Here is a 15,716-nt window from a genome sequence, read left to right as displayed (position 1 = left end):
AAGCCATCCAAAGGTCAACATAAGCCTTTTTGGTGAAAGAGATGGCTCAAGGCTTGCTCACACATGTGTGAGCAATCTTGGAGAAAGGAAAGAGGGACAAGTGTGTAAGAGTGTAAGACTTTTTGGATAAAATAATAAAAGGGAGGCTTTCTTGGATTTTGAGCTTCTCACACGTGTGAGCAAACACTTAGGAACTAAAATGTGCTTAGGAAGGTGTTTAGGATAATTAAGTGGGATTAACTAGTGGGTAGGCTTGGAAGGATAAGAGCGATGGGTGATAGACTAGGTTTTAGCGGGATTAAGATTAAATTAAATAAGATTTAACTTAATCATAGGATTAGAGAATTTAATAAAGTGGAGAGAATTAAATAAATTAGAATTTATTTAAAACAAGATTTATGGAGCACTATGCATTAAATAAATTTAATACATTAGAGGGGATGTATTTAAATTAAATTTAAATACATTAGGGAAGTGAACATATTTAATTAAATAAGTAGAAGAATATGAAAAATATATTTAATTAATAAATAATCAATTATAGTTTCAAGAAAAATATTAAATTAATTAATACAGTGTTTAGGACAATTTTAGGTGTTTACAAGATGCATGCATAATAAGGTTTTATGGACATAGATTCACTAGGTTGTGAAAAGTTTTATTTGTACATCTAGATCTAGATAATCGATTCACCCCCCTCTTAGCTATTCTAAATAATTCTAACACTTAAGCAAGCACCAAGAACATGGTATCATTACTTGAGGGAGAGAGTATAATAAAAGTAAGTGATGCATCTCAAAGAATCTTGTGATGCATTAAATATACCAAGTATATATCTATCAAGTATCATTACTTGAGGGATAAAGTACAAGAAAAGAAAGTAAGGTTGGAGTATGTGAAATATAAGGAGATATTTGCAGACATATTTAAAAATCCAATGCATAAAGATGATTTTGAGTATCTAAGAGATAAGTTAAGGGTCCTTACCCTATCCAAGATTAACTAAGAAAAGATGCATGTTGCATCAATTCATGGATGAATGGATATATATTTCTATAGTTGATGGAAAACTTTACTCTTTAGGGAATATTTCCTGAAGTTGTGAAAAGTAAACATGATAAAATTGATGTAGACAATACATGCAAGGTATGTAGTATTACTACAAGGTTTTATAAGTTTCATGTTAGAACTTATACCTTTGGATTTTTTGTCAAAGGGGGAGAGAAGTAATAAAGAGAGAATATGTAATGTAATAGCTAAGAAGAGAAATAATAAAGAGAAAAGAAGTAATGAGTTAAGAGGAGAGAAAATCAATAAAGAATTGACAAGATGATATGTTGATACTATAGAATAGAAAGAGAAGTAAACTCAAAGGGGAGGAATTTAATTTGAAGATGTTGAAGTTACAGACCAAGTGAACCTAATCTTAAATAAAGTTAGAGAGTTGAAAAGATGTGTTGTTTTCTATTTACATACATTTGATTATCTTATGATGTATTTTTGTATAATATAAAATCTTATGTTTATGTATTTTCATTAATGGAAAAGGGAGATACTTTAGCCCCAAGTGATGTTAATATATGTGTAACAATTGCATCATTTGTTATTTTTTCATTGATGATAAGCCTTGGTTAGAAATTATGCTAATTTAGTAGAGTGCAATATCATTTGATTGATGAAGAGGATTTGAAAAAAGCATGATAAGTTAGAGCGATGATAAGTATGGTACTCAATTGGCACTTGAATGAGTTAGACTCTAACAATATAATGATGGTCTAATTTCTTTACATTATCTTAAGTAAGATGTATATGAAAGCTATTTTGATTGGTGAATGAAGAAATATAATATTAACTGAGCTAATACAATTCTCATCAAGCGCTTGGAAAAGAAGAGATGAAGTTTAGTGTTAACTAAGTGATGTATTGCCTAAGTAAAGTTATAGTGTTCACTAACATTTGATAGAAATTAAGAATATTTGAGAAGTTTAAAGGACAAGGGAAAAGTTAGTCACAAGATTAGTGGATGGAGAAATATAAAGAAAATTTGATAAGCCAAAAGTTTTCTATTTAAGGGGATGAACAAAATGTTTCTTGTTATTGATGTTGATCACTATTGTTGAAGTTGAAGAAGAAGAAGATGAAAAAATGTGAACCATGCAAGACTCTACTATGAAGATTAAGTAGAGGAAGTGCTAAGTGAAAGTGTGAGTGTGTGTAAATCAGCTAGAAATAAATCAAAAGGAAAGAGACGAAGCGAAGAAGATATCTGAACAAGTAAGGTAGTAATAAAACCTAATTTTCTTTCTTCATCTTTTGGATAGTCATGTGGTCAATTCTAAAAAATATTCTTTGCTCTCATGCAATCACCCCATGCCTCTCCTAGCTTGAAAGAAATATGTACAAAAATAGTATGCATACCCCTTGAAACAACAGAAAAAGATATCCATTTTAAACCACCATTAATTACACCTAAGGACATTATAACCCTTGTCACATCTAAGAAGCAAAACTTATGGTACAAATCATTTCAAGATGACTTCCCTGTGATCAAAGGAAAATGTATCCACTGTTGTTTGGTAGAAAATGTGGCTTAGCAACTACTTGCATGCTCCTCCATACCCTATGTTGTTGTCTAAGGAACACCACTTATCGGGGAAAAGAAGTTTAGATACCTCTCTCTATGTACTCATAAGCAAGCCAATGCCTTTGTAAATCATGACGGTCACGTGATAGCTCATGGAAAAGGATAGATTTGTTATTAGAGCAGCTTGGATAGTGAAGGCAATGCCCATTTTTTTCCCTTCATCCTCAAGCCATAGTGGTTCTAATGATGTCACATTCATCCTTTGTCACCCTCTTTGCTACAACCACCACCTCCATTTTCCCAAAAGCTCCACACCACCTCTTTGAAATGTGGCCAAAAAGAAAGGAGGATTTGTTGATATTGTTGTCAATTCATGCATGAAATTCTACCCTAAACACTTCCTATGGCATGATTTCTCTCCTTCAACTCAGCCCTACAATGGTTGTTTTGCATGTCCAATTACAAAATGTGTTAGGGCACTCAAAGGAATAAACATGTTGAGTAAGTGTTTTCCCTCTTAAGGTATGTCAAAGCCCTAATTAGGGTATGTAGAACTTTATTATTATTTATTCTAGAATAAATGATGCCTTATACGCTTTATGTTTTGATGGGTTTTGTTCATTAAGCTAGACCTAACATTATGAAAGAGATCTAAGATTTAGCAAAGAGCAATTTAATAAAGGGTTAAGTAGATGGAATTGTATTTTGAATCCTTTAATTTTAAATTTAGAAGTTGAATTTTCATCTTATTGGGTTATATCCATTGTGTGAAGTGATTGTTAATATAGGTTAGTAATGATTCTTATATAAATTTGATAGTCTTGGGTGGAAAATTAAGTCACGACTATGCTTTCCACTCGAATTTCAATGCTAGAACTATGGGAAAATCTTATCTTTATGTTGTCTTAAGTTCCTTTTCATTGGCAAAAAAAATTAGGAAATTCTTATATAGGCCATGAGGTTATCTTTCAAAAAATAATCGCATGGGTGAAATAATTCAATTTAAAATTTTAGTTTTGATTTCAATATTATGTCTAATTATTTTATTTTATCATAAGAGTTTCTAGAATAGTAAACAACAATTTTATTTTTTATTTTTTTTTGCTTGGTAAACGGCCTAAGCCTTGATTGATTTTATTAATACAAAATAATTACAAAGAGTTCCCCCATTCTGACAAGCATAGGTAGGAAAGAATGGGGAAAGAAAACCTCCTGTCTTGCCTGGGACCTTAGTCCTATATTATACATTAATAAAAGGGGCATATCCTAGTGTTAATTTAAAATGGATAAGCCGATCGATACATAATTCATCCAAATAATCTCCAAATTGGATGGGGAGATCATTATCTGTCTAAATTCACCAACAACAACAAAAGTTAAAGGTTAATGAGAAAATTAAAACTAACTATAATGTGTTGCCAAGGGAATTATTATCAACAAATACATTCTATGTTAAAATAGTTTAATAAGCTTAATATTTTTATTTAGTTGTTGTTTTAATTGTTTATTATTATTATTCTTTAATTTGTCTTAGCTTGTAAACAGTAATATTTTATTTAAACTAAAGTTTGACTAAATATATTATGCATTAGTTATCCCTATAATTTTTGATTAAAAATAATCATTTAATTTTATTTTTTTCTATGGTTTTTCTATGGTGAAGAAATTACATCTAATTCTACTTTTAGTTCTAAAACTTAATAAATATGAATATTAGTGGTATCATACTATTTAACTAGGGGGCTTACTAGTTGAATGTTCAACACGAAAGAGAGATGAGTGATTATTAAAGATTCTTTTGTTCCTGATACTTAGTAAATGTTATGATCAACTATATTCTAATGTATAGGAAATCAATGACCACTATAAGTTAACTTCATTTTATATTATAATTTTAAGGGGAGTATAATCTAAACACTATTAAGTTGCTATTTTTAAAAATAGTTGATAATATTTACAGCATAAAATGAGAACTTTTTATCAAACCAAGAGAAATTTGTTGAATTTAGGATATTGTGGTCAAATTATACCTTAATTTAAATGTGATTCCATTTCTTGAAGTTGTGTGCTTTTAAAAAAAATTGAGATAGAACTCTATAGGTCGTAAGCTTCTTGGAGTCCTTAGGTATAATGGATATAACATTTTTGTCTTAATGGGGTGATCATTAAAATGTAATTAATAATTGTGTCTTACTAATAATTTTTTAAAAATTGAATATATGTTAGTTACATGAGTAATGTTAGAACTCTAACTTATATGCTAAAGAGGAACAAGAAAATTTCTTAATTGATGATTAGTTACCCAGAAGTAGAACTAAATAGTAAACCAATTTTACATTAAAATTGAGTGATAATACTTACCTAAATTTAAATTAAATGTTATAACATTATTATTTTGTTTTCATTTTAAGGGTGTTGTAGATTAAAATCTTAATAATTTAGTTAGTAGGTTCTATGAAATTTCCTTAACATGGCCCCTAATATTAAGGTATGCAAAAGTGTAAGTTTTGTAGAGTATGTACACAACCTTAAACTTTGATTAAGATTATTCATTTATCTTGGGTACATATATGTAATAGTGGTATTCAAGTCTAATATGTTATCTGAAAATTATACATAATTATTACCCATTTCATGAGATTTCATGTATAACCTTAAATTTGATACTTAAAATGCTAAAAAAGAGAGTTATAATTTAGAAAAATAAGGTTTAATATCTCATGGTTATACCTTTGTTTGAGTCTAAACAAAATGCTAGTACCTATATTGACAAGCTATAATTCCTGGGATATTTAATGATTATTAATAAGAGAAGTGTATAAAATATCTAACTAAACTATAGTATTGTGTATTGACATGAGAAGTAAACTAGAAACTTGGATAATTAAAGGAATAGAGGTTTAATGAGAAGTGAAATTTAATCATGCAACAATGGTCAATTTTCTCTTATGCTAACATAACTCTTTTATAAATGGGAATCTGTATGTGATTATAGATGAAGACTATTATCCTCATTTGCTAAAAAAATGGATGGTCATTGCGGTTTATATTGAAAAAGACCTAAATGTCTTTTGTGATTAACTAATATAATATTATGGTCTTCATGAAGATTATTATTTAACAATAAAATTTGGATGATTTTTTATTCTATTTCTATGTACATGTAATTAAACTAGTACCAGTGTTTTGTTGAGTGTTGTACAAAAACTAGTAATTTCTCTATGTACCCATGCGAAGGTATAATTATAAACCCATCCATGGGAATTATGTTGTGCATGGTTATGGGGGAAATAATTTCTCTTATGTTTTGCTTTCCTATTCGTAACCCTATTGAGTACCAACCTGAAGGTTTCCTAAAGAGGGTAGTACTTATGGTCAATTTATTGAGTATAATAATTAGTGTACAAGTAATGGTGGCACAAAACAACCTTAACTTCTACTACTTGAGGGATGGAGTATTTGATGCTATCCATATAACTCAATATGTGAAGGGGTAGTATACTAGCATCATTACTACTACTTTGGGTAGTATGGGAAAAATACTTGTAATAGCAATGTGAAGCAACCTTAGCTTCCACTACCCAAGGGAGGAGGTGAAAAAAATACTTCCCCTTACGATGAACCCATATTTGTGGTTCATGAGTTTTAGCATACTCCCCATAGTTTAGAGAATAACACCAATACTCAACATGGGATTCTTGGACAGATTTATGATTTATGGATATGACTTCTATGTGGTCCAAAATGTGAGGGAGTATTTACCAATGCTATGATGGATACCATACTCGTACATGTTTTGATATGATAAAATGGATATGATTCCACATCCCACTAATGTTCTAACATGGTGTGAGGTGATGATGATGTTTTGTTGATGGTAGCAAACTGAGTTGAATAACATGATGTCACATACATGATTATGTGAAGGTGCTATATAAGTATGTTATTTTTTCTACTTGATGAAAAGCTATTGATGTTTCTTGCATGCTAGTAGAAGGGTACCCATGGATTCTTGGTCATGTGGATGTAATAGGTGTATGGGTGGTTCCTAGCCATGTATCCCTCTGGCTTTGATACTTTATGGGTTGTGTCCTCATGCACATATGTCCAATGAGGAACACTACCATGTTAAATATTGAGTACACCCAATGTAGGGTCTTGCCGAGGTGAAATACCATGCCATGTGGATAGTGCACCTATGGTGTCCACATGAGGGGTTATTGCAATAGCCAGACATTGTTCCATCATTCCTTGTGATGTGGATAAATATAGCCACACAGTGATGTGATGTGTAATTTATGAATTATTTTATCTTTGACTATGTTGACTAGCAAGTTTCTTTATTTGTGTCTACGATGGTTTAGCCACAACTTTGACCTTCATTTTATAATTAGTTTATTATTTCAATCCATTAATTTTATTTGTTTATTTTATTTTGGGTTTTTGTAATTTATCTTTCTTTTTTAATAAATTTTGGTGGCTACACTAGTTTCCCTTTTGTGTTTTTGAATATTGGTCTTGTGTTGTAATACAATTCCTCATTAAGGATGGTAGAGATGAACTTGGTGAGTGTATACAAGGAAGTAGATGTAGGAAACCTTGAGGATGGTTATATGTGGGGTTGTAGCATGGCTAACTTCCACTACTCCCTTATGTGTAGTGTCTATTCCTTGGAGGCTAGCTGTTAGAATTCTTTAGAATAACTGAGAGGGGGGGTGAATCAATTATTCAAGGTCCAATAATGTCCAATACAACTTTTTCTTCTAATCCTTAATGGTACATAACTGAAATTATCATGCATGCAATTAAACATTAATCATCCATGAAAGATAATATACATCACACTATAACACTAAGGATTTTGATGACCTAAAAACCCTCCAAGAATAAGAAGGTAAAAATGGGGTGGGGATGATACCCACAAAATAATTGCGTAATTGATTTCAACCACTTCTGATAGTCTTCCCTGTTAAAGGCTACAACATATTGTTAAATGTGACCCTGTTAAAGAATTTCTACACCATGTTAGGAGTGTGCCTTGTTAGAGGACTTAATAAAATTCAACTTGGAATGTCACCCTGTAAAAGGATTTACATAGAGCTGTTAGGCTCACCCAAGTCCATGGGATTTATAATCACCTTCTCAAAAGAATCTTCCATCCCTCTCTAAGGATCTCCTATACTCCTCCTAAGGATCTCTTTATCCTTCTCCTGGGGATCTCTTTATCCTTCTCTTGGGGATCTCTTTATCATTTTCTTGAGGCTTATCCACCTAGCTATTAAGCTAACCTAGCAATGTAGGATTTCAATATCTAATATAATGGTAAGAGAGTATTAGAATGATTTTGACCTGATAAAGATTGCAACCCTAACTGTGCAAATTTCAAATCACTCTTTAGTTCTTTTCTTTGCTTGGCTTTTCTTCCTTGTAGTGTAGACAACTTGTTCACCCTTCAAGATCTATCTCCTTGAGTTCTTCCACTTGTTATGCCAATGCACTCCATGATCACTTGATCAACTCAGAGTCTTGATGCTTTGTACTTACACCCCTTGGCTTCTTCGCACGACCATACTTATGACCAACTCCCCCTCATACATGCACACTTGATCTCTGACCTATAACTCCTTATAAAGAAGTTTTGTTCTTCATTTCTTGCTCAAATCTTGATTTGATCTTGAGAAAATGGTATTGTTTTCCCTCCAAATTTCTTCTTCTAGAAACTTCATGATAAATCCATTAGCATTCACCTTGAATTGGTTTGCATGGTTTACCTAAAATTCTGTGACATCTACTCATCATCCTTATCATCCAACTAATTCACAAAATTCAATGTAACAAACTTATTGCTACTGATCTGGTGAATCTTTAATTTAAAAAATAATGCAACAACTCAGCATCATTGGTTTACTGATGCTCGACACTTGACCAATTCTATGTTACTCAACACCTGAATATCACTTAGCTCCTATATCATGCTCAGCACATAAAGTTACTCGGCACTTGATCTTCACTCAGCACCTGAAGGCTTCTTGGCATGTAAAGATCACTCGGCACTTGATCTTCACTCGGCACCTGAAGATTGCTCAACACCTGAAGATCACTCAACACACACTAAAGTTGAACTTGTTTAGCTTCAACTGAGAATCTGTTCGACTCTAACTAGCTTGCTCAGCTCTCTCCAATGAACTTAGTTAGGCTTTACAAATGACTTAGTTAAACCTTACATCTTTGATGTGTCTTAGTGTGTCCAACCTCTTAGAGTATTTCATCAATCCACTATTTCATCAATGGCTTAGTTGATCCTTATACTTCATTACAACATCATAACTTCAACCTTTCTCTAAGTACTCTAGTTACATCTTATCAATTGCCACCTCCTTGACAATCTGTAGTGCCTACCCTCGTTCACATCTTTTCTAGACTTATTGTTGCTATTATTATCAGAGTATGTAGACTAGTTTTATGATTGATGGTTTAGTGGTGTTGTTTTGACACTATCAGATATTATGATATGGATTCAGTTGATATATGATGAGATAATTTAGACTTTACATTTCATGTATCTATGATGATCATTACATTATTTTTAGTTATTAATGATGATTAGTTAGATGGTTTATTATCTCATGTGTTTTATTATGGTTACTTACCCCATACTTGCATGTGTATGGTGTGCGTGTTTTCTTCTTTTATGGCATTTCTGATGTGGTTAAGGAAGGGAGTCGTAGTCACCTGCTTAGTCGGGATCTACATGATGAACGACTTCCTGCCATTGTCTATTTAGCTTAGCATTATATATTGTATGTACATGCATGGTTTTTTTGCAGGTTGCAGGTACTGGGTATCGACTTCCCTGAATTGCCAGGATGAGTGTACCCTATTATACTATCTCAATGATAAGAGAAGGGAGATAAATTCTCAAGTCCAAATCCCAAACCTAAAAACCATTTCTCCTAGTGAGTTAGGACAAGTATCAAAGTTGAATACCCACCGAATGTGTTGAATGACATATTTCATAATTTTTAACCCTTTAGATTTATTTTGTATGATTTTTTCTATGATGGGTTTTCATATTTTATCTTGGAGGTCTATGGTGAATTTTCCATTAATTAAGTCTTAATAAATAGATTTAATTAATAAATTATTTATTTGAGAAAATTAATAAAATATCATGATCTTTGATATTTTGATTGTAATTAATTAAATGTGAATTATTGGGGAAAAGGAATTAAATAAAAGAAAACTAGAAATTAAAATTAATAATAATTATAAAATAATAATAATAAAAGTTATAAAAATTATAATGAAAGTTATAAAATTTAAATAGAAATTATTTAAAAGTAAATTGGAGTTATAAGCTTGCATGGGAATTAACATGTGTCAACAACACGGGGGTTAGTGCATCAATTAAGCACAAGGTGTCTACAATTCTATGACTCATCAAAAAGAATTGGAAAAGACCCATGCTTAGTTGGTGACACCTTTCAGCGGTTTCAAGAAGCATTCCAAAGGTTTCTTGAGAGCTCTTCATATTCAGGCATTCATAGAAGCTTAGGGAGAGAGCATTTTGGAGTGCAATTGGAGGATTGGAGGACTCGAGAACTCTGAAGAAGGGAGGAGCTTGCCCTGCAGATTTTTTTGAGGAAGAACGATTTAGCATCAGAATCCGGGTAGATTCTTGTGATTTTACTTATGCTATTTTTGCATCATGCATTCCCTGTCTTCTTCGTGTCTTCCATATGTCTTTTGAGGAATTTCTTATGCAATTCTCAATATGGTAGCTAATTTTATTTGAGAATTCTATATGCTTAGATCTGGAATGAACACGGGGCTAGGGTTTAAATTTGTAGCCAAAACCATTAGATGATTTAATGGATAAAATTTGAGATCAAAAGATTATAGAAAACCATTAGATGATTTAATGGATAAATTTGAGATCAAAAGATTATAGAAAAATTTTGAGAATTAGAATTTTGTGTATATATATGTTCATATTTTTAAATCTGCATATATATATGTATGTATGTATGTATGTATGTATGTATGTATGTATGTATGTATGTATGTATATATATATGTATGTATATATATATATATGTATATATATATCTATGTATATATATATCTATGTATATATATGTATGTATATATATATATGTATGTATATATATATGTATATATATATCTATGTATATATATGTATGTATATATATATGTATATATATATATGTATATATATATATATATGTATAGATATATGTATATATATATATATATATATATATATGTATATATATATATACATATATCTATACATATATATATATATGTATATATATATACATATATCTATACATATATATATATATGTATATATATATACATTATTTATACATATAAGTTTCACCGCAAGCAAATGTTGCATCGCGGATTACATTGGAGGGGTGCGTTTTAATAAAACGCAACTTTTAAAATATATATATATGATAAATTTTGAATGGACGGGGGGGAAATATATTTCCTCACCCCCGCTGGCAGCCACATTAATATGGACTGCGGCCACAGAGTACCTGCGGTCTGCAGTGTACCTGCGACCGCAGTGTACCCTTCGACCCGCAGGTTTTATATATTGTATCGGCGGTGATTATTATATCACTGTTGGTTTGAAATTACAAAAGTTTGATTTTATTTGCAACGATATCTCATATGATATTTAATTATGAATTTTGATTTCGTTTGCATTGTTATTAGATATTAAATGTTATTATGTATATATATATATATATATATTTATGTATGTGTGTGTATATATATATATATATATATATGTATATATGTATATAAGTATATATGTATATATAATTATTTATAAATGATTATTATAAAGTTCTAATTAATGGATCACTCTTTTAATGATTAAAATATTGATATTGAGCTTGTCAATTATGAAGAGATAATAATAATAAATTTAATTAAACTCAATTTAATTAAGATTAATTATTAGAATATATAATCAAAGTTTTTTATTCATTGAGAATGTCAATTTTCAAACAATGTCATATAAATCAATTAGAAAATTGACTCTAATGGAGAAACTTTTATCTATCAAACATACACATGGGTTAGGTAAAACGTGAAACTTCTCCACTTGATATTTATTTGGGAAAATGTAAATTGAGACTATTTAATTCAAATTTGAAAACTTAGCAAAACCAAAACATGTGATTACATTGTGTATTCTTATGCTATTGTTTTGGGTTGACTAGTGTTGACCAGTTTAGGACGTCTACCAGAGGCTTGGGGGTTATGTGATTGTGATGTCATGATGATGTTTTAATCTCGATCTTTATAAACCCAACCATGGTTATGTGATGGAATGCTTTATGTATTGGATGTGAATACTGATTGTTATAGTTGAGATTCTTATGTATGAGACACTTGACTTAACCATTATTTTTGGTCATCGATCAGTTATCCTTGGTTATTTTCTAGTCACCATGATGGGACTGTAATGTGGATTTATTCTTGATGATGTCATGTGGTGACATGTTTGACTCAACCATTTTTGGAGTCTTTGATCAGTATGATTGAGATTTATTTTAGTTATTGAGAACCATTGGATACTTTGATTATCAGTGATACTTCAGTTGCCAATAGAGAGCTGTTGTGGTCATGATTTTCTATGGATGCTTGCTCATGGAGATTTGATGCTTTTATGCATATTTGAAGATTTTATTTTGGATTATCTTTTGTGATTTTGAGATTTATGATTCCATGAGCATTAGGGTAGGATATATGCATGTAGTGATGGGAAGTGGCTTGCAATGGGGGTCGGGGCCCTAAGAGGCTGCCAAGGTAACTCATTGTAAGTTGGATTAATAAGTGATAACATTCACACCTAATACTAACTGAATGAACCTAAAAAGATAAAAGTTTTTTGTTCTTGCCCATGCCTTGAGTGCTTCTATAGGCTAGGATGGGAGTAGTGAGAATGCATGGTTGCGACCTTGCATTCTATAGTATGCCTCATCAGTATGAGAGGATACTAGTGGCCGCATGAGATTTGTATGAACCCATGGAGTTTAGCTAACTTCCAGGGTAACTTGTACAAGATAAATGTGATGACACTTTCCTGCTTGCATAGTAGGTTCCTACATGTCATTATGTGCCTCTGGGAAGTAGATGTCAGTTTCGTGATTGGAACCTCTGAGTTAGTATACCTTTAGGATTCTTGGACTATAGAGATTTGTGCTATGTGTTATGGATAGCCTATTTGGGACTTGAGATTATCTCCTCAGCACGGTGGGAGTGGACCACTTAGGTACCACGCGGTTGGATGGTAGTGTATTTTCCACTCTTATCATTTGAGATTCATTGAGGCATCGTGGCTGATGCATCCTTCGTGATGGTGGATATGTATCCTTTTTCATTGATGATTAGCATATGTTAGATGATGTTATCTTATGCTTATATTTGCATGTTAGATTACTTTCTACATATGATGTTGTATATGTTAGAAGTGACATTCCTACTATGTTATTACTGGTGATCTCTTCAGTGATTTGGGAGTTACTCATGGAGGGATAGCTAGGGTCCACGATGGTCTAATGATGCTATTAATTTTTGGGAGGAACCGTGCACTTAGTTTATTTTGTTTGATCTTTATGATGGATGTATATGTCTTCTATGATGATGTATCATGTGTATCATGTGATTATCTTTACTTTGATGTATCATGGATTAGAATAGGATGATGTACCTTATTCTACATATGTATATTCTTTGAGCTTGCCATACCTTGTGACATGTACAGAGGATGATTGAGCATTTGAAATGTAATATTTAAACATTGGACTTATCATTATTATTTCATGTGGTTGTTGTACTAGATGGATTCATGTATGTAATTCAACGTTAAGGGATCTTAAAGAATGTAATCGATTATGTAAGTTATGTTTACTTTTAGATGGACATTGCTATTGCTTTCATTATCAAGTACAAGTTATATGTGGTATTTACTTTCATGTTATTAAAAATGTTACCAAACTTAGTGAAATTCTAAGTTAATTCTTTGGATCCCTTGGCGGGGCATTACATTTGGTATCAGAGTACGAGTTTCTACATTGGGAGCTCTGGGTATTTTGGAACAACTAGAACTGTGAACTATTAAGTGTATCTCTTCAACTTGAAACTAGGTGGACTGAAACAGAACCTGAACTATTACTTGAATATTTTTCATACTTCAACACTTAGTTTTCAAAACTGGAGATTTTACTTAAACCTAAACATAAAATTGAACTTAGTCTATTGCAAACATGTGTCTTTTGATTGTAATAGTACCTTGTTTTGTTGTAAGATGGTGTCTGGGACTAGGTCTTCTGTTAGAGGCCGTGGTAGAGGCCGAGGAAGAGGCCGTGGTCATGGCAGAGCTGTCAGTGCCCATGAGTCTTCCCATGAGGGATAGGCTCATGTAGAGAGCAGGGAAGAGCACTCTAGTAGGCAGTAGGAAGAGAGTCGTAGAGAGGACCAAGCTGAGTCTGAAGAGGTTGGTTTGAGATAGATGATGCAGACTATTTTAGAACGTCTACCTCCTATTCAAGAATAGCCTAAAGTGCGTTAGACGGAACAAGAGCATAGACCCAGATCTAGAAGTCCTCAAAAGGATCGTTAGAGGTCCATTGTGTCCACTCAGATGAAGGATCTTTCAAGATCCAAGGTCAAGCCTTTCAATGGGCAAGGTTCTGGTTATGTGGCCAAGCAGTGGCTGATTTCCCTTGACAAGATTTTTACCATGCAAGATTTTGACAGCAATGTTAAGGCAAGATTTTGGATCACTAATTTAGAGAATTTTGGGGCCACTTGGTGGACGATTGAGGAGAAGAAGCTAGGAATCGATATGAGAAGTGCCACGTGGGAACTATTCTTAGAGAGTTTCCTTGAACGATTCCTACCAGAGGAATGGAAACTACAAAGGGCAGATGAGTTTCATAATCTCAAGCAGTACACTATGTCAGTGACCAAGTATGAGCATAAGTTTTATGAGCTTATGCCTTTTTCAGGGTTCAGTTAAAATTCAGCTCATTTGACACAACACTTTATTAGGGGTTTGAATAACCGTATTATTGGGGGTGTCAAGGTATTTGAGACAAAAACTCTCAAGGATGCGGTACATCAAGCAATCCTTGTTGAGCAAAGTGTCAACCTTGGTCAAGGTGGTTTTGTAGGAGCACCAACAGCATCAGGATCTAAAGGCAACTTCAATTTAGGTGGTAACAAGAAGCCTTTCTTTTCTAAGGGAAAATAGTATCAGCAGCATTCTCAACAGACGCAGCAACAGAAGGGATCAAATTCTCAGGCTCAAGGTGGTGGCAAAGGTTCTAACTTTAAGAATAACTGCAATTCTCAATGCAATAAATAGAGTCAGTCCAATCAGCCAGCTCAGAGTAGCCAGACTTTTGTAAGCAGGAACAGTCGCCAACAATCTAATGTACCACCTATGGGAAGAGGATCTGGCAGGAATATAGAATTTTTTTCATGTGGTCAGATTGGACATTATGCAGCTCAATGTCCACAGTGAGCACCTCAATTTTTAGGACCTAGGCATACAGCTTCAGAATCCACAATTGGTGATGCAGGGAGAGCTCATAGAGTTTTTGCAGCAGTTGATCAGCGTCAGGCAGATCATCAGGGAATAGTGGTTGAGACCACAGGTGCTATTTGAGGTATACCTCTTTCAGTATTGTTTGATTCAGGAGCTATAGATTCATTTATTTCACCATCTATAGTTTCTAAGTGTAAGCTGGATGCGGTGAAGCAAGATCATGGTTGGCAAGTGGAACTAGCCTCAGGGATTAAGGTCTCCATGGATTCTGTAGTTCATAAGTGTGGGCTTAGCTTAGGGATCTTTGACATGGCAGTGGATCTTCAAGTCATACCCCTTGGTTCCTATGATGTGGTTCTAGGCATGGACTGGCTTGGATCTCATAGAGCCAGTATAGATTGTAGGAAGAAGATTATTTTGTGCCAAGATGACCAAAGGAATGATGTGAAGATAGTTGGGATACCGAGGCCTATATCTTTGCAGATGATTTCTGCTATGCAATTGAAGCAAATTTTCCATAAGGGATGTTAG

This window comes from Cupressus sempervirens, chromosome 2 (assembly GCF_028749045.1).
Source record: "Cupressus sempervirens isolate cs-2001-9-10 chromosome 2, ASM2874904v1, whole genome shotgun sequence".
Classification (NCBI taxonomy): domain Eukaryota; kingdom Viridiplantae; phylum Streptophyta; class Pinopsida; order Cupressales; family Cupressaceae; genus Cupressus; species Cupressus sempervirens.
Note: the sequence above shows the minus strand (reverse complement) of the source record.